Source organism: Oncorhynchus keta, chromosome 28, assembly GCF_023373465.1.
Source record: "Oncorhynchus keta strain PuntledgeMale-10-30-2019 chromosome 28, Oket_V2, whole genome shotgun sequence".
Classification (NCBI taxonomy): Eukaryota; Metazoa; Chordata; class Actinopteri; order Salmoniformes; family Salmonidae; genus Oncorhynchus; species Oncorhynchus keta.
Window position 1 is genome coordinate 34,845,659 of NC_068448.1, and position 19,767 is coordinate 34,865,425.

General features: G+C 41.3%; 1 protein-coding gene across 3 annotated transcripts in view; it reads left to right on the plus strand.

Annotated features, from left to right (window-relative positions):
* LOC118361099 (kazrin-A-like) overlaps nucleotides 1-19,767 on the plus strand; it is a 222,801-nt gene that overhangs the window by 34,101 nt on the left and 168,933 nt on the right. The window lies entirely within an intron of this gene.

Here is a 19,767-nt window from a genome sequence, read left to right on the forward strand (position 1 = left end):
AAATGGAGGCAGTAGGAGAACCTATTCAATTAAGTAAACATATTTAGAACAATTGAGAAAAACACATTTATTATTACCAAGCTACTGTGCAAGCTAACATTAACTCAACTGAGCTTCTAATGTAATTCTAGCAAGCTAAGTGAATTATATATCACCATCTAGCTTACTTAATTTTAGCTAGCTAGCTATCTGGATGTATGTATCATTCTAAATAAAAAAACACAAACTCGAAATGGATTTGTAGCTAGGTAGCTAGCTAACGTAAACTCACCCCATTCCGTACAAATGTGCGTAACCGTGACATTCAAACGAGGCTACAAAGAAAACTAATGGGTCTGTAGTGACCGTGTGGACTTCAAATCCAGGGGTGTGAACTAGGTTTCTATTCAAGTGTTGATCGACATGGTAATGGCTCTATAGTATTGGAGAAAAGTTTTTAAAAAACGGACCCTCCGTTACATCGGGACGTGTCATTTCGTATCGTACAGCACGCATAAAGCAACTATTTCTGTCATACAATGTCATACAATCTCTCTCCACCAGGCACTTCTCTCATCCTTTAAAAACAAGAAATGGACAGTGACGGGGGTAAGGGGGGATACCTAGTCATTTTTTGCATCATCATTGCATGCGATCATCATTCTCAAAGCCGCTGTTTACTTCTAAGATCACTTTAGCACCGCCCTAAAAACCCGATTCAAATTCGACACAAACCTTCAAATAGGTATGTACTCACACATTATATAAACTCTTTATAGTGTTTTATTTACATTTTAAAGGCTATAAGGTGATAAGTTGGACAGATCGAGTGAAAAAAAGCAATTTTCCCACACAACATCACTCCTTCTCACTATCACGCATTAGTTTAGCTTCCCCACCCGCCATTTTTAAAAACACCTAACAGGGCTCATTGCCGTCTTGAATCATGCAGAAACGGGCAGCGTTTAGGTCATGTCATTTATTTTGTTGGCAAGGGGAGAAAGTGTGCTTTACAATGGTATTGACATTACAGTTGATCTGGAAGTATTACATTTTTGCGGCGCTAAAATACGGTCAATTGTACGGACCAAGTCGATGTACAAAAGTGAGTGAGTTTACGTTAGATAGCTACCAGCCGTGGAAGAGGGTGAAAGGATTAGCAGCTCCAGCTTTCAGAGAAGGGAGAGAGTAGGCTACTCTGGAAAGGGCAAGTACATTTTGTGGGAGGACATTATTGAAACAGTCTCCAGTTCTACTCCCTTGCGAGGAAAACTATGAGGACAGAGAGATATAGCAACATAATATTCAGTGCTGTATAATTTGAGTATGATGAACCCAGTTTCCTTGTGATGTTTTATGTCCTCAGATGCAGAGAGAAGTCCCAAGAGAATAAGGGTACATCATTATATACTAACAGAAATACAGTTTAAAAGTCACACACATTGTATAAACCTATCACAACTGGAACAGTCCAACCCTACTGGGTGTGCAGGTTTCTGTTCCAGCCCAGCACTAACACCTGATTCAACTTATAAAATCAAATGAGTTATTAATGAAGTGTGTTATTGCTGGGCTGGAATAGAAGTCTGCTCACCAAGTAGATCAGGGATCAGTGGAGCGAGGTTGGTCACCTCAGGTATGAACTTTTTTTTTCACCTGAAATTAAAATGTATAACCTTTACATATGAGTACAATTTGAAATGCTATGAAATAAAGTGTTGATTCTTTGAAGGGAAGTGTTTAAACTTTATTGTTAACTTAAAATTATTATTCAAGATAAACTAGTGTCAATGTTGATTAATCACAGATCAATAATTTCTACAATAAAGAGAATGGAATCTGTCTCACAATGTTCTGTGTTGTATTCTCAAACATAATATTTTTGTTCAGTTGTAAGCTCTCCAATTAGTTTTATTTCTCTCTCTCTCTCTCTCTCTCTCTCTCTCTCTCTCTCTCTCTCTCTCTCTCGTGAACACATTTTGCAGCTGATGATAATGGCATGCAAAGGAACTATGCAGCCTTAGGCATACAGTATGGTGGCATTAGCCTTATGGGCATCTTCAAGGCACCCCTTGGCATTGTGCATCTGAAGCTGAGAATAGCTTAATTAACTCACACATTGTTTACATATTGTTCAGCTATATGTTCTCTATCCATTTTTGAATGACTACCTCATCTCTGTACCCCACACATTATCTGTAAGGTCCCTCAGTCAAGCAGTGCATTTCAAACAGAGATTCATCCACAAAGAGTAGGGAGGTTTTCCAATGCCTTGCAAAGAAGGCCAGATGGGTAAAAAAAGCAGACATTGAATATCCCCTTTGAGCAGGTGAAGTTATTAATTACACTTTGGATGGTGCATGAATGCACCCAGTCACTACAAAGATACAGGCGTCTTTCCTAACTCAATTGCAGGAGAGAAAGGAAACTGTTCTGGCATTTGCCCATGAGGCCAATGGTGACATTAAAACAACATAGTTAGTCCACTATACTAATCTAAACGAAACAATGGAAAGACACTGGGAAACCAATTCACTATTTAGCAGGACAATAACCTAAATACACACTGGAGTTGCTTACCAAGATGACATTGAATGTTCCTGAGTGGCATAATTGCAGCGATACGCCATCCCATCTGGTTTGTGCTTAGTTGGACCATAATCAACAGGACAATGACCCAACACAGCCTGGAGGTATTTTTACCAAGAAGGAGAGTGCTGGAGTGCTGCATCAGATGACCTGGCCTCCACAATCACCCGACCTCAACCCAATTGAGATGATTTGGGGTGAGTTGGACCACAGAGTGAAGGAAAAGCAGCCAACAAGTGCTCAGTATATGTGGGAACTCCTTCAAGACTGTTGGAAAAGTATTCCAGGTGAAGCTGGTTGAGAGAATGCAAAGAGTGTGCAAAGCTGTCATCAAGGAAAAGGTTGGCTACTTTGAAGAATCTAAAATCTATTTGGAGTTTTTAATTTATTTTTTAGTTACTACATAATTCCACGTGTAACGGATGTCGTCGTCTGATGAGGAGGAATCGGACCAAAGCGCAGCATGGTAAGTGTTCATGACTTTTATTTAACTGAACACTGAAACAAAAATAACAACGTGAATAACGAAACAGTCCTGTCAGGTGCAGAAAACACTAAACAGAAAACAACTACCCACAAAACATATGAGGGAAAACGCTACCTAAGTATGGTTCTCAATCAGAGACAACGACAGTCAGCTGTCCCTGATTGAGAACCATACCCGGCCAAAACAAAGAAATACAAAACATAGAAAAAGGAACATAGAATGTCCACCCAAATCACACCCTGACCAAACCAAAATAGAGACATTAAAAGGTCTAAGGGCGTGACCATATGTATTATTTCATAGTGTTGATGTCTTCACTATTATTCTACAATGTAGAAAATAGTAAAATAAAGAAAAACCCTTCAGTGAGTAAGTGTGTCCAAACTGTTGACTGGTATACCAAAAAAATTAACAATAAACAGGTCATCATAATTATGTTACTGTAGGATTGCTCCCATTCCCATTTAGGTCTTTTGTTCTATGCTACAGTGCCTTCGGAAAATATTCAGACCCGTTTACTTTTTCCACATTTTGTTACATTACAGCCTTGTTCTAAAATTGATTAAATTGTTTTTTTTTTCTCATCAACTTACACACAATACCCTGTAATGACAGAGCAAAAACAGCTTTATATAAATGTTTGCTAATTTATAAAAAATATATACATATCACATTTACATAAATATTCAGACCCTTTACTCAGTACTTTGTTGAAGCACCTTTGGCAGCGATTACAGCGTTGAGTCTTCTTGGGTAGGACGCTACAAGCTTGGCATACCTGTATTCAGGGAGTTTCTCCCATTATTCTCTGAAGATCTTTTCAAGCTCTATCAGGTTGGATGGGGAGCGTTGCTGCACAGCTATTTTCAGGTCCCTCAAGGACATTCAGAAAATTGTCCTGATCCACTCCTACGTTGTCTTGGCTGTGTGCTTAGGGCATTGTCCTGTTGGAAGGTGAACCTTCGCCCGAGTCTGAGGTCCTGAATGCTCTGGAGCAGGTTTTCATCAAGGATCTCTCTTTACTTTGCTCCGTTCATCTTCGCCTCGATGTTGACTAGTCTCCCAGTCCCCACTTCTGAAAAACATCCCCACAGCATGATGCAGCCACCACCATGCTTCACCGTAAGGATGGTGCCAGGTTTCCTCCCGATGTGACGCTTGGCATTCAGGCCAAACAGTTCAATCTTGGTTTCATCACACCAGAGAATCTTGTTTCTCATGATCTGAGAGTCTTTAGGTGCCTTTTGGCAAACTCCAAGTGGGCTGTCGTGTGCCTTTAACTGAGAAGTGGCTTCCTTCTGGCCACTCTACCATAAAGGTCTGATTGTTGTTGTGCTGCAGAGATGGTTTTCCTTCTGGAAGGATCTCAGTTTGGCCAGGCGGCCAGCTCTAGCTCTAGTCTTGGTGGTTCCAAACTTCTGTCATTGCGGCCACTGTGTTCTTGGGGACAATCAATGCTGCAGAAATGTTTTGTTACCCTTGTCCATATCTATGCCGAGACACAATCTTGTCTCAGAGCTCTACTGACAATTCTTTCGACCTCATTGCTTGGTTTTTGCTTTGATATGCACTGTCAACTGTGGGACCTTATATAGACAGGTGTGTGCCTTTCCAAATCATGTCCAATCAATTGAATATACCACAGGTGGACTCCAATGAAGTTATAGGAACATCTCAAGGATAATCAATGGAAACAGGATACACCTGAGCTCAATTTCGAGTCTCATAGCAAAGGGTCTGAATGCTTATGTAAATAAGGTATTCCTGTTTTTAAATTTAATACATTTCCAAACATTTGTAAAAAACTGCTTTTGCTTCGTCATTATGGGGTTTTGTGTGTAGATTGCTGAAGATTGTATTTATCTTTTCATCCATTTTAGAATAAGGCTGTAACGTAACAATATGTGGAAAAATGTCAAGGGGTTCTGAATACTTTCCGAAGGCACTGTATAAAAACACATTTCTCAGCACTGGGTCAGTGCCACTGGAAAGCTTTTTTTGGGACAATGTCCTCCTCCAGGCTAGATAGACGTCATATTGAACAATGTGTATCTCACCTTTTCGTAGGCCTAGATTAGATGGTTGCATTCAAGACAAGGTCGTTTTTAATAATCTGTTTGTCAGCATCAGCAGAGAAAGGCGACCCCGTGATTTGTATTATTTTATTAAAAAAGATTCTCCTAATGTCTCCAGTCATATAAAGTGTAGTAGAATTGCATGAAATGTGTTTATCAACAGTCACATTTTTCCCGTGCAAAGAAAAGAGTAGAAACACTGTCTAATCTACTCATCACATTAGTAATAGGAGGCTTACGTTAGTCTGCAAATGCGATGATAGATGCATGCAATGCTTTATGATGAAGATGCATTTTTATAGTGAAAGAAATTGCTTCCCCAAAACTTGAAACTCATGCGGCGCTAATGTTGGCTACTTATTATAGTTGTTAACTCTTGGCTAGCTAACAGCTAAACTAAACTCGAAACCACTTACCAGTAATGAAATGATCGGAGCAAACCCTGTACTGACAGTTGTCTGGGTTCAGGTCTTGACAGGCAAAAAGGTTTCTTCATTTTTCTGACAGTTCTTGAGTCTTGTCTCTTTGGTGTTTGATGAATGTCAGTAATCATAAAAAATATTTTGTCTTTCCTGGCTTGTTAGAGCAGCCAAATACGGCACAGAAATTGACCACGGTGATGAATCAGGTCGTTTTAGGCACTGTTATCATGCAGTTTGGGGTAACCACTCAGCTGCTGTTGTGGCTCAGTTTGTAGAGCATGGCCAGGGTTGTGGGTTCGATTTCCACAGGGGACCAGTACAACAAAGTATGTACTCACTACTGTAAGTCTCTCTGGATAAGAGCGTCTACTAAATTACGTCAATGTAAATCATTTGGTGGTCTTCCAACATGGCCGCCATGAGACATTGTATGTCATCTGGCAACCCTCTAATATATGAATGCATCAGAAGTTAGAAGCATCTCAATATTTCTATTTCTCTCTTTCAATGCATTTCCTCGGAAACAAGTAATATAGTACTTCTGCTGCTAGCTGGACCAGAACTAAAATAATCTAACTGAAAAGCATGGCCTACAGATGACATTTCAGCTGAAAATAAATGACTAGATAGTGTTCAACCTGTTCAGAACTATCTTGGTCACAATCTTAGTTCCTAAAAGATGTCACAATTGAGCTTGTTGAATTTGAGGACGATATGTCACGATAAGGATTCCAGCATACCTCCATAGATCCCATTCCTGTACGCACAACTTTTTATTTTCTCAATATATGTATTCTACAGCAGCAAACTGTTTTCACCCACGTATAGATCAGAACTGTGCGGCCTAAATGACTGTAATGTCAACCATCCAACTGAACAATTACATAGTGTCTTTTGCCCTTTTTTAATTGATAAACTCACAACAGGTATTCCAATGCTGAAATTATTTTGAGGAGGATTTTTCTTGTTCGTGGTCAGAAATGATTTGATGGTTGTGACACCTAGCCTAATAAATATGAGAGTCGCCCTAAAACATTCTTAGAATGAATAATAAACCCCCCTCCTGCCAAAAAGGACCATCAGAACACCCCACCCCATGCCCCACCTCATGTCCAGTGCATCAGTTACGACATCGGGCGAAAGTGGGGAGAGAGGAGCACCCTTCTCAAATGGAACAGTAATTTGTGCCGCTTGGTCATCTGGTCAACAAGGCAGCATGGTGCATCATCAAGAAACATAAATGAGGTTTCCTTCAAATCAATGTTAAAATTTTCAAACTCATTTGCATTGGGGAAGGCAGATAAAGCTCAAAAGCAATCACTTTTGCATGTGAAACTCCGATTCCAAAATAAATGCAATTAACTTTCACCGATGCAAAAAATGCCTACATGTTCAAGATTAATCAAACACCCTCAATGTTTATTGGCAGGTAGAATCATGTTCAATGAGGTTGCATGGTGAAAGTGTTGGGCGCAATCAACATTATTGTCCAATCAGGTTTGCGGGGTGGTCCAAGGACATACACACGCCATGCACAGCACAGTATCTTTACTCTCTTTTTGAACACCCTGCAGGGCTCGAGAACAACGACGTAATACACATATGTGCACAATTTTTAGGGACCCTTATTGGCTCTAGACCGCGACTTTGAAAACTATTGGCTTAAAAGTATACAAAACCTCTGCCGTATCATTTTAACTCTCTTACCTTAGTTGTCAATCTGATAGCCATAGCCGAGAGTCAACATGTCAGTGTGGCGACCTACTACAAACTTTGGATCTGATACTTCAGCAAGGAATACACAAGTCCACTTTCCCTCCCTACTCTCCCTTCTATCTTCTCCTTTAAAAATGAGCCATTAGTATGGTGGTTGGCTGACTGCCCTTGTGAAACACTCTCGGTGGGTGACATTAAGAAACATAGCCTCCAGTTATTCTCTCTCACCCTATCTCTCCCCTTCTTCCCTCTGCCTCCTCTCTCTATGGCATTTTGTCCTGTGTGCTATATGGATGGGGGGAGCAAACGGAGAGCGAGGCAGTGAGGTAGAACCTTTTACTCATCCGGTAATGAGCCTAGAAAGTTTCTTGCCAAAAGTGCCCTGTCGCTATGGCGACGGAGTAAATCTGTTGGCTCTCCCCCTTCCTAGGCTTCTTTGAAGGCCGTATCCAGGGTAAACACAGTCAAGGTTAACATGTCTGTCATCTGACTTTATACCCATTTCAGACAGAAGATGTGGTATGTTACCTGTAAAAAATATAAGGCAATGTTTATATGACCACCTTTCAAACAGCCCATTATCTAGCAGTTATTTGCAGGTATAATCCTTTTATATACTGAACAAAAATATAAATGCAACATGTAACGTTTTGATCCCATGTTTCATGAACTGAAATAAAAGATCCCAGAAATGATCCATACGCACAAATATGATTTATTTCTCTCAAATATTGTGTACAAATGTGTTTACATCCGTGTCAGTGAGCATTTATCCTTTGCCAAGATAATACATTCACCTGAAAGGTGTGGCATATCAACAATCTGATTAAACAGCATGATCATTACACAGGTGCATCTTGTGCTGGGGCAAATAGAAGGCCACTTACATGTGCAGTTTTGTCACACAACACAATGCTACAGATATCTCAATTTAGAGGGAGCGTGCAATTGGCATGCTCACTGCAGGAATGTCCACCAAAGGTGTTGCCAGATAATGTAATGTTCATTTCTCTACCATAAGCCGCCTCCAATGTTGTTTGAATTTTTTTTTGTTAGGGATATCAAATCAAATCAAAGTTTATTTTACACGTGCGCCAAATACGACAGACCTTACTGTGAAATGCTTACTTACAGGCTCTAACCAATAGTGCAAGTATTCAGTGAACAATAGGTAGGCAAATAAATAAAACAACAGTAAAAACACAGCCTCTATACAGTAGCGGGGCTATAAAAGTAGCGAGGTTACATACAGACACCTGTTAGTCAGGCTGATTGAGGTAGTATGTACATGTAGATATGGTTAAAGTGAATATGCATATATGATGAACAGAGAGTAGAAGCGTAAAAGAGGGGTTGGCAAGTGGTGGGTGGGACACAATGCAGATAGCCCGGTTAGTCAATGTGAGGGAGCACTGGTTGGTCAGCCCAAATGAGGTAGTATGTACATGAATGTACAGTTAAAGTGACTATGCATATATGATAAACAGAGAGTAGCAGCAGCGTAAAAAGAGGGGTTGGGGGGGTTGGGGGCCCACACAATACAAATATTCCGGGTAGCCATTTGATTACCTGTTCAGGAGTCTTATGGCTTGGGGGTAGAAGCTGTTGAGAAGCCTTTTTGTCCTAGACTTGGCACTCCGGTACCACTTGCCATGCGGTAGCAGAGAGAACATTTGACAATGTTTAGGGCCTTCCTCTGACATCGCCTGGTGTAGAGGTCCTGGATGGCAGGCAGCTTAACCCCAGTGATGTACTGGGCCGTACGCACTACCCTCTGTACTACCTTGCGGTCAGAGGCCGAGTAATTGCCGTATCAGGCAGTGATGCAACCAGTCAGGATGCTCTTGATGTTGCAGCTGTACAACCTTTTGACGATCTCAGTACCCATGCCAAATCTTTTTAGTTTCCTGAGGGGGAATAGGCTTTGTTGTGCCCTCTTCGCGACTGTCTTGGTGTGTTTGGACCATTCTAGTTTGTTGGTGATGTGGACACCAAGGAACTTGAAGCTCTCAACCTGCTCCACTACAGCCCTGTTGATGAGAATGGGGGCGTGCTCGGTCCTCCTTTTCCTGTAGTCCACAATCATCTCCTTAGTCTTGGTTACGTTGGGGGATAGGTTGTTATTCTGGCACCACCCTGCCAGGTCTCTGACCTCCTCCCTATAGGCTGTCTCGTCATTGTCGGTGATCAGGCCTACCACTGTTATGTCGTCTGCAAACTTAATGATGGTGTTGGAGTCGTGCCTGACCATGCAGTCGTGGGTGAACAGGGAGTACAGGAGGAGACTGAGCATGCACCCAGTGTTGAGGATTAGCGTGGCAGATGTGTTGCTATCTACCCTCACCACCCGGGGACGGCCCGTCAGGAAGTCCAGGATCCAGTTGCAGAGGGAGGTGTTTAGTCCCAGGATCCTTAGCTTAGTGATGAGCTTTGAGGGTACTATGGTGTTGAACGCAGAGCTGTAGTCAATGAAGAGCATTCTCACGTAAGTGTTACTTTTGTCCAGGTGGGAAAGGGCAATGTGGAGTGCAATAGAGATTGCATCATCTGTGGATCTGTTTGGGCGGTATGTAAATTGAATTGGGTTTACTAAGGTTTCTGGGATAATGGTGTTGATGTGAGCCATTACCAGCCTTTCAAAGCACTGTGCCAGGGGTCTGTAGTCATTTAGGCAGGTTGCCTTTGTGTTCTTGGTGGTCTGCTTGAAACATGTTGGTATTACAGACTCAAACAGGGACATGTTGAAAATGTCAGTGAAGACACCTGCCAGTTGGTCAGCACATGCCTGGAGCACACGTCCTGGTAATCCGTCTGGCCCCGCAGCCTGTGTATGTTTACCTGTTTAAAGGTCTTACTTACGCCAGCTACGGAGAGCATGATCACACAGTCGTCCGGAACAGCTGATGCTCTCATGCATGCCTCAGTGTTGCTTGCCTCGAAGCGAGCATAGAGGTGATTTAGCTCGTCTGGTAGGCTCGTGTCACTGGGCAGCTCGCTGCTGTGCTTCCCTTTGTAGTCTGTAATAGTTTGCAAGCCCTGCCACATAAGACGAGAGTCGGAGCCGGTGTAATATGATTCAATCTTAGCCCTGTATTGACGCTTTGTCTGTTTGATGGGTCATCGCAGGGCATAGCAGGATTTCTTGTAAGCTTCCGGGCTAGAGTCCCGCACCTTGAATGCGGCAGCTCTACCCTTTAGTGTGAATGTTGCCTGTAATCCATGGCTTCTGGTTGGGGTATGCACGTACAGTCACTGTGGGGACGACGTCCTCGATGCACTTATTGATAAAGCCAGTGACTGATGTGGTGTCCTCCTCAATGCCATGGGAAGAATCCCGGAACATGTTACAGTCTATGATAGCAAACAGTCCTGTAGTTTAGCATCTGCTTCATCTGACCACTTTTTTATAGACCGAGTAACTGGTGCTTCCTGCTTTAATTTTTGCTTGTAAGCAGGAATCAGGAGGATAGAGATGTGGTCGGATTTACCAAATGGAGGGCAAGGGAGAGCTTTGTACGTGTCTCTGTGTGTGGAGTTACAGGTGATCTAGAAATGTTTTCCCTCTACATGTGGATGGAAATTTGGTAGAACTGATTTAAGTTTCCCAGCATTAAAGTCTCCGGCCACTAGGAGCGCCGCATCTTGGTGGGTGGTTTCCTGTTTGCTTATTTCCTTATACAGTTGACTGAGTGCGGTCTTAGTGCCACAAAAAATATAGCTGAGAACTCTCTAGGCAAGTAGTGTGGCCTGCAATTTATCACAATATACTCTACTTCAGTCGAGCAAAATCTAGAGACTTCCTTAGATTTCGTGGATCAGCTGTTGTTTACAAATATGCACAGACTGCCCCCCTCATCTTACCGGTGTTTGCTGTTCTATCTTGCTGGTGCAGCGTATATCCCGCTAGCTGAATATCCATGTCATCATTCAGCCACGATTCCGTGAAACATAGGATATTACAGTTTTTGATGTCCCGTTGGTAGGATATTCGTGATCGTACCTCGTCTAGGTTATTGTCCAATGATTGCACATTGGCGAGTAGTATTGACAGTAACGGCAGCTTTCCCACTCGCCTTTTCCGGGTCCTGACCAGGCACCCGGCTCTTTGTCCTCTGTTGTCCTGATATCTCTTTTTTGCCGTAAAATACGGTTGCAGAAACATTATGTACAAAATAAGTTACAAATAACACAAAAAAAAACACTCATTATTATTATTATTATTATTATTATATTACTCAATAGCACAATTGAGTCGTAAAACTGCTGCCATTTCTTCCTGCACCATTTTAACATAATAGCTCCCCTTTTTACAATTTTTGCCAAAATGACATACCCAAATCTAACTGCCTGTAGCTCAGGCCCTGAAGCAAGAATATGCATATTCTTGGTACCATTTGAAAGGAAACACTTTAAAGTTTGTGGAAATGTGAATTGAATGTAGGAGAATATAACACCATAGATCTGGTAGAAGACAATACAAAGAAAAAAACAACCACCATCTCTGAAATACAAGAGACGGGTCTCTGTTAAAGCCGTCACTCTAGTTGTAATTCCTAGTGTCAACAAGATGGCAGCAGTGTATGTGCAAAGTTACAGATGGATAACTTGACGAATGACTGATCTTCAAGACTTTTAGTGTGAAGTCCCCATGTACATTTGGGCAAATCGTGAGAGACATTCGCATTCATATTCCATTTTTCTGTAAGAATATCATCAAATCTGTATACTTGGACTTTGATTTAGCTTTCCAAGTATTAGTAGCCATATTATAAGTTCAACATTTGCAAAACAACCAGTTTTCATAACTTCATAACTCTGAATATCCTTTTAATTTTTGTCCAAAATGAAAAGGCATGCTGTCATACCGGATTAGAAGCTACATTTGACAACATATACATGATTTCATGTACTCCCGTAAAGCCCAGCTCATTGGCTATCTAGCTTTGTTTGACCCTGATCGGTGCTTATTTGACAAAGATACAGTCGTTCAAGAGATGGCCGCCCGCGCCATCGGCGTGCCATGAAGTCTTCACTCTCTGACCAAATATGTATGTAGTATGTCCTATAGGATATACTACACCCCTAATGAAATAGTGAAGTCTTGTTACCCTCTAGGATCTCTGAGGAATAGATGGGAACGTGATTTGACTCATTCAAACAACATTTAGGGTGAGATTTTCACAGATTCCTTTGTTTGCAAATTGAACGAGTGGAAATACAAAATCGATCAGGCGTGTTATATGAACCTTTTTAGGATATGAAATAGGATTTTATCTAACAAAACGACACTTCATGTTAGCTCTGGGACCCTTTGGATGATAAATCAGAGCAAACAATAGCATTGAATTTTTCCACAATAATAGCTACTGGACAGTGCAGTTATATTAACAAGAATTGAAGCCTTCAGCCGATATAAGACACTTCTATGTACTGACATTTGTTGTTACTCTAAAATCTGCGATCTTTACAGGACGCCGATTCTTAATTTAAAAAATGTGTCAGTATGTCTGGCCTCACAACCACAGACCATGTGTAACCATGCCAGCCCAGGACCTCCACATCCAGCTTCTTCACCTGTGGGATCATCTGAGACCAGTCACCTGGACAGCTGATGAAACGGAGGAGTATTTCTGTATGTAATAAAGCCCTTTAGTGGTGAAAAACTCATTCTGATTAGCTGGGTCTGGCTCACAAGTGGGTGGGCCTATGCCCTCCCAGGCCCACCCATGGCTGTGCCCCTGCCCAGTCATGAAATCCATAGATTAGGGCCTAATGAATGTATTTCAATTGACAAATTTCCTTATATTAGCTGTAACCCAGTAAAATCGTTGAAATTGTTGCATGTTGCGTTTATATTTTTGATCAGTATACATATCAGTGGGTAGCTGGCAAATGGGGAGGGGTGAGGAGTGGGGTGATGTTATTAAACCATGGGGGCTTTTTGTAGTTGAAATTAGAGAGGTGTTAGACAATGGAAGAATTATTGAATTTACCTGAAGAAAAGAAGATAACCATTCATTTGGTTACAGGGTCTGTGAAAGGAATCATGACTAGGTCTTCAGGTGGCTTTTATTTTTTCCATGATTTTTACCACCTACTCCAACATATGAAAAAGTTGGTATAAAAATGCAGGCATTGTAAATTAGGGGGATTTTGGTCAGTGTATGAAAGGCGCACTAAGTGCTGAGAATGTCTCGGAATGCCTTATGTTTTTCTCTGTTCTTGCCCTTTATTTTAGCAAAGTTTGACATACCACTTCCCTTTTTCAACTCTCTTTACCTTTCTCTCTCTTCCTCTCACCCCATACATTTACTTTTTTTCCTCATCTTGAAATGAACTTGAAATGAACAACACTAGCTCTTCTGTTGCCAAAGCAAGCCGTTAGACGGCCACCATTTTTGGTACTCTAACTTTTTGTATACATGTTCACTTAACTTCACTAAAGAGGTTTTTATATGTCTGCTGTGGAATTAAATGCCCTCTTTGTCCTCCTGCAGCTGCTTGTTCTTTGTGCGTGCGCTTCTCAAACTGCTCCCCAGTTTCTTCCCAAGGCTGCTTCCCTTTATTGTTCACTTTAATTATTAATAATTTAATGCTAGACAGGGGGAACAAAGCTGCTATGTCCACTAATTTGTCGGACAGATAAAAAATTCACAGAATCCTTTCTCCTAATGGTACTACAGTAGTGTTTATGGTCCTACTCAAATTATGTTATCACTTTGCTAACATACTGTAGCTACTGGTTCCCTAAATTACTTTTCGATCGAGTCGTAGGCATGTCACTGCATGTAATAACTTTGAGGTCATCAGAGGTCATCTTTGTATGTCATTCGCCTTTTAATTTTTTAATTTTTAATTTAACCTTTATTTAACTAGGCAAGTCAGTTAATTAAGAACAAATTATTATTTACAATGACGGCCTACCAAAAGGTAAAAGGTCTCCTGTGAGGATGGGGATAAAACCATTTTTTTTAAACATAAAATATAAATATACGACAAAACACACATTACGACAAGAGACAACACAACACTACATAAAGAGAGACCAAAGACAACAACATAGCAAGGGAGCAACACATGACAACACAGCATGTTAGCAACACGACATGACAACAACATGGTAGCAGCACAAAACATGGTACAAACATTATTGGGCACAGACAACAGCACAAAGGGCAAGAAGGTAGAGACAGCAATACATCACGCAAAGCAGCCACAACCGTCAGTAAGAGTGTCCGTGGTTGAGTCTTTGAATGAAAAGATTAAGATAAATCTTTCCCTAATCATTTTCATCACTGCATCGATGGCTAAAGCATTGTTGCTATGTTTTGGGTTCTGCAAGTTTGGTTGTGGAAGTTTGATGTGTTTTCGTCCAAAGCATGCCCGTGGTGGCCCTTGTGGTTAGTGATAAGAGAGGTGCTAATGCTTCCACCTGGACCACTCTTGTCCGTTCGATACTCCCTCTAAACCTGAGATTTACCCTTAGGCTCTTTGCTCATTAACCTGCTCAGAAGAATTAACCCTACATGAACCCATTTGATTTCAATGACAACACAGCACAGTGGTCCAGCAACATCCCACAGAACTAAATTGTATGTTGTATTTTGCCTCCACGAGAGTGTCTTAGGCTGTCCTAGATAACAACATACAGTATTGTAACTGTTGATGGAGGTTTGGGGGGATTGAGGTCTAACCCGCCACAGATGGTATTTGCTCTGGGTGATGAGGAGGATTTCCAGGGTTTACTGACATCTGCACTGCAGCAAGGGCAGAGGAGGAGAGGAAGGGGGAGCCGGAAACAGATACAGAGAAAAGAGAGAGAGAGAAAGAGGGAGAGGGAGCAGAGAGAGAGAGTGAGGAGATGGCGCCAAGAGAGACGGAGACATACAGTGCCTTCCGAAAGTATTCACACTCCTTGACTTTTTCCACATTTAGTTGTGTTACAGCCTGAATTTAAAATGGATTCAACTGAGATGTTGTGTCAATGACCTAAGCACAGTACCCCATGTCAGAGTGTAATTATGTTTTTGACATTTTTTTATTAAATTAGTAAAAAATGTAAAGCTGAAATGTCTTGACTTGAGTCAATAATTATTCAACCCCTTTGTTATGACAAGCCTAAATAAGTTTAGGAATAAAAATATGCTTACCAAGTCACATATTATGTTGCATGACCTCGCTACAGAGAGGCAGGTAGCCGAGTGGTTAGAGTATTGGACTCGTAACTGGAAGGTTGCAAGATTGAATCACCGAGCTGACAAGGTAAAAATCAGTCGTTCTGCCCTTGAACAAGGCGGTTAACCCACTGTTTCTAGGCCATCATTGAAAATAAGAATTTGTTCTTAACTGAGTTGCCCAGTAAAATAAAAACAACTCTGTGTGCAATAATATTGTTAAACATGATTTTTGAATTAGTACCTTATCTCTGTACCCCACACATACAATGATATGCAAGGTCCCTCAGTCGAGCAGGGAATTTCAAACACAGATTCAACCACAAAGACCCGGGAGGTTTTCCAATGCATTGCAAAGAAGGGCATCTATTGTTAGATGGGTAAAAAAAAGTGACATTGAATATCCCTTAGAGCATGGTGAAGTTATTAATTACACTTTGGATGATGTTTCAATACACCCAGTCACTACAACCATACAGGCGTCCATTCTTACTCGGGTGCCGGAGAGGAAGGAAACCGCTCAGGGATTTTGCCATGAGGCCAATTGTGACTTTAAAACAGTTAGAGTTTAATGGCTGTAACAGGAGAAAACTGAGGAAGGATCAACAACATTGTATCAACAACACTCCCCAATACTAAACTAATTGACAGAGTGAAAAGAACGAAACCTTTAAAAGGCACTAAAGTAATATTGCAAACAATGTGGCAAAGCAATTCACTTGTTGTCCAGAATACAAAGTGTTATGTTTGGGGCAAATCCAATACAACATTACTGAGTACCTCTCTCCATATTTTCAAGCGTAGTGGTGGCTGCATCATGTTATGGGTATGCTTGTAATCATTAAGGACTGGGGAGTTTCATGATAAAAAATGAAAAGGAGCTAAACATAGGCAAAGTCCTAGAGGAAAAAATGGTTCAGTCTGCTTTCCACCAGACACTGGGGGGTTAATTCACCTTTCAGCAGGACAATAACCTAAAACACAAGGCCAAATCTACACTGGAGTTTCTTACCAAGAAGACAGTGAATGTTTGTGAATGTTCCTGAGTGGCCGAGTTACATTCTTGACTTAAATGTACTTGAAAATCTATGGCAAGACCCGAGTAGGGTTGTCTAGCAATGATCAACAACCAATTTGACAGAGCTTGAAGAATTTAGATTATTTTTTTTACAAATGTTGCACAATCCAGGTGTGTAAAGCTCTTAGAGACTTACCCAGAAGGACTCACAGTTGTAATAACTGCCACAGGTGCTTCTACAAAGTATTGACTCAAGGGTGTGAATACTTGTGCAAATGAGATATTTCTGTATTTCATATTCAATACATTTTCAAAAAATTCCTAAAACAAATTTTATCTTTGTCATTATGGAGTATTGTAGATGGGTGACAAAAACAACAACAGTTGAAGTCGGAAGTTTACATACACCTTAGCCAAATACATTTAAACTCAGATTTTCACAAGTCCTGTCCCTGTCTTAGGTCAGTTAGGATCACCACTTCATAGTACTAGTAATAGAGAAAATAGTAGAGATAATTATTTATTTCAGCTCGTATTTCTTTCATCACATTCCCAGTGGGTCAGAAGTTTACATACACGCAATTAGTATTTGGTAGCATTGCCTTTAAATTGATTAACTTGGGTCAAACGTTTCAGGTAGGCTTCCACAAGCTTTCCACAATAACTTGGGTGAATTTTCACCCATTCCTCCTGACAGAGCTGGTGTAATTGAGTCAGCTTTGTAGGCCTCCTTGATCGCACACGCTTTTTCAGTTCTGCCCAAACATTTTCTATAGGATGGAGGTCAGGGCTTTGTGATGGCCACTCCAATACAATGACTTTGTTGTCCATAAGCCATTTTGCCACAACTTTGGAAGTATGCTTGGGGTCATTGTCCGTTTGGAAGGCCCATTTGCGACCACGCTTTAACTTCCTGACTGATGTCTTGAGATGTTGCTTCAATATATCCACATACTTGTCCTGTGTCATGATGCCATCTATTTTGTGAAGTGCACCAGTCCCTCCTGCAGCAAAGCACCCCCACAACATGATGCTGCCACCCACCTGCTTCACAGTTTGGATGGTGTTCTTCGGCTTGCAAGCCTCCAAACATAATGATGGTCATTATGGCCAAACAGTTTTATTTTTGTTTCATCAGACCAGAGGACATTTCTCCAAATACGATCTTTGTCCCCATGTGCAGTTATAAACCATAGTCTGGCTTTTTTTATGGCGGTTTTGGAGCAGTGGCTTCTTCCTTGCTGAGCGGCCTTTCAGGTTCTGTCGATATAGGACTCGTTTTACTGTGGATATAGATACTTTTGTACCTGTTTCCTCCAGCATCTTCACAAGGTCCTTTGCTGTTGTTCTGGGATTTATTTGCACTTTCCTCACCAAAGTAAGTTCATCTCTAGGAGACAGAACGCGTCTCCTTCCTGAGCGGTATGACGGCTGCGTGGTCCCATGGTGTTAATACTTGCGTACTATTGTTTGTACAGATGAACGTGGTACCTTCAGGCGTTTGGAAATTGCTCCCAAGGATGAACCAGACTTGCGGAGGTCTCCAATTTGTTTTCTGAGGTCTTGGCTGATTTCTTTTGATTTTCCCATGGTGTCAAGCAAAGAGGCACTGAGTTCGAAGGTAGGCCTTGAAATGCATCAACAGGTACACACCTCCAATTGACTCAAATTATGTCAATTAGCCTATCAGAAGCTTCTACAGCCATGACATTTTTCTGGAATTTTCCAAGCGGTTTAATGACACAGTCAACTTAGTGTATGTAAACTTCTGACCCACTGGAGTTGTGATACAGTGAATTATAAGTGGAATAATCTGTCAGTAAACAGTTACTTGTGTCATACACAAAGTATACTGTATGTCCTAACCGACTTGCCAAAACTATAGTTTATTAACAAGAAATTTGTGGAGTGGTTTAAAAATGAGTTTTAATGACTCCAACCTAAGTGTATGTAAACATCCGACTTCAACTGTATGTAATCAATTTTGAATTCAGACTGTAGCACAACAAAATGTGGAATAAGTCAAGAGTTTGATTTGTCAATATTTTCTCACAATGCTTGACATGACTCTGAAAATGTGTATGTGTTTGTTCATGTATGCATGCAGGAGTGTATTTTTTCAGTGGACATTTAGATTGGTAACATGCGCAAAACATCAAAAACACGTTTGATTGGCTGACATTTCCCTTCTTTATAGGGCTTCCGAGAGTGTTACTCTTTTGAAAGCATTTTCTTTAATCCTAATTGCCACGCTGATAGAATCTCCCGGAAACTCCTTCAACTCCTAATGCGGAAAGTTAACTTGGTGAACAGAGGGTAATACTATTCCCTCTATCGGTCTCAATTAAAAGTGGGGAGAGGCCAGTGCATCGTGATACGTCATCATTTAAGGCAGTGGTGGTCTTCCAGAAAAGATTGAGTGTTAAATTCTTGTCACACCACTAACCTGGCTGACTCGCTGAACTTTTTAATGATCAGGTTAAAACCTGTTCTGATTGGCCAAGTGGTTGGGATGTACATTTAAAGGAGTTGTTCACCAAAAATACAAATGCACACAGTTCTCCAGTTACCTAGTCTCTTTTCACAGGTCACGAAGTACACAGTGTGGCTTATTTAGTTAGTTTCAGCAGTCTTTGGCTAGCTTGAGCTTCTGATCTTCTGAATTTTTATCCTTGAAGCAAATCGATCCAACGTTCAAGTGAGCCTGTAAGGCTGTTTCCTAGTAACACAGAATCTTGCTCTACACTACCTTGTGGGCCAGAGACACACACACACACACACAAGCAAGCAAGGAATCGGCAGGAGAGCCTGTCCTATCATACCTCTCATTGGCAGCCATGATGGATAACTCTAAAACATTCACCGCCAAGAAAAGCAAACCTAACACTTAGGCTCAAAGATACCTGCCGTCCATTTTCTTCCCTCCGTGGTATAAATGTTAGTAGTGCCTTCAAAGTGTTTTCTTTAAAGGGGGTGAGATGAGTAATTTGTTTCACTTTGTTGGGTGTCTAGGGGATGGTAGTGCTGGACCTGGAGCTCATTGACCCTGCCTTGGGGATTGGCTCCGGGGCTGGTAGCTGGTGGGAGTGCTCCGGTGGGATAATTTGATTTGGACTTTCACTGTTTGCCTGTGCTTCATTTGCTCTGTTCACATATTGATAGGTAGATAAATTGTCTGTGGATGTCCATGTGATACCCAGCAGGTCACAAATCCATTTTGTAGCTAGGCCTAGTGAGTTATCTGCATTAGAGACCTTGGCCCTGAGTGACCCCTGTTTGACCTGATGGATGGGACTAGAGGGAGGTT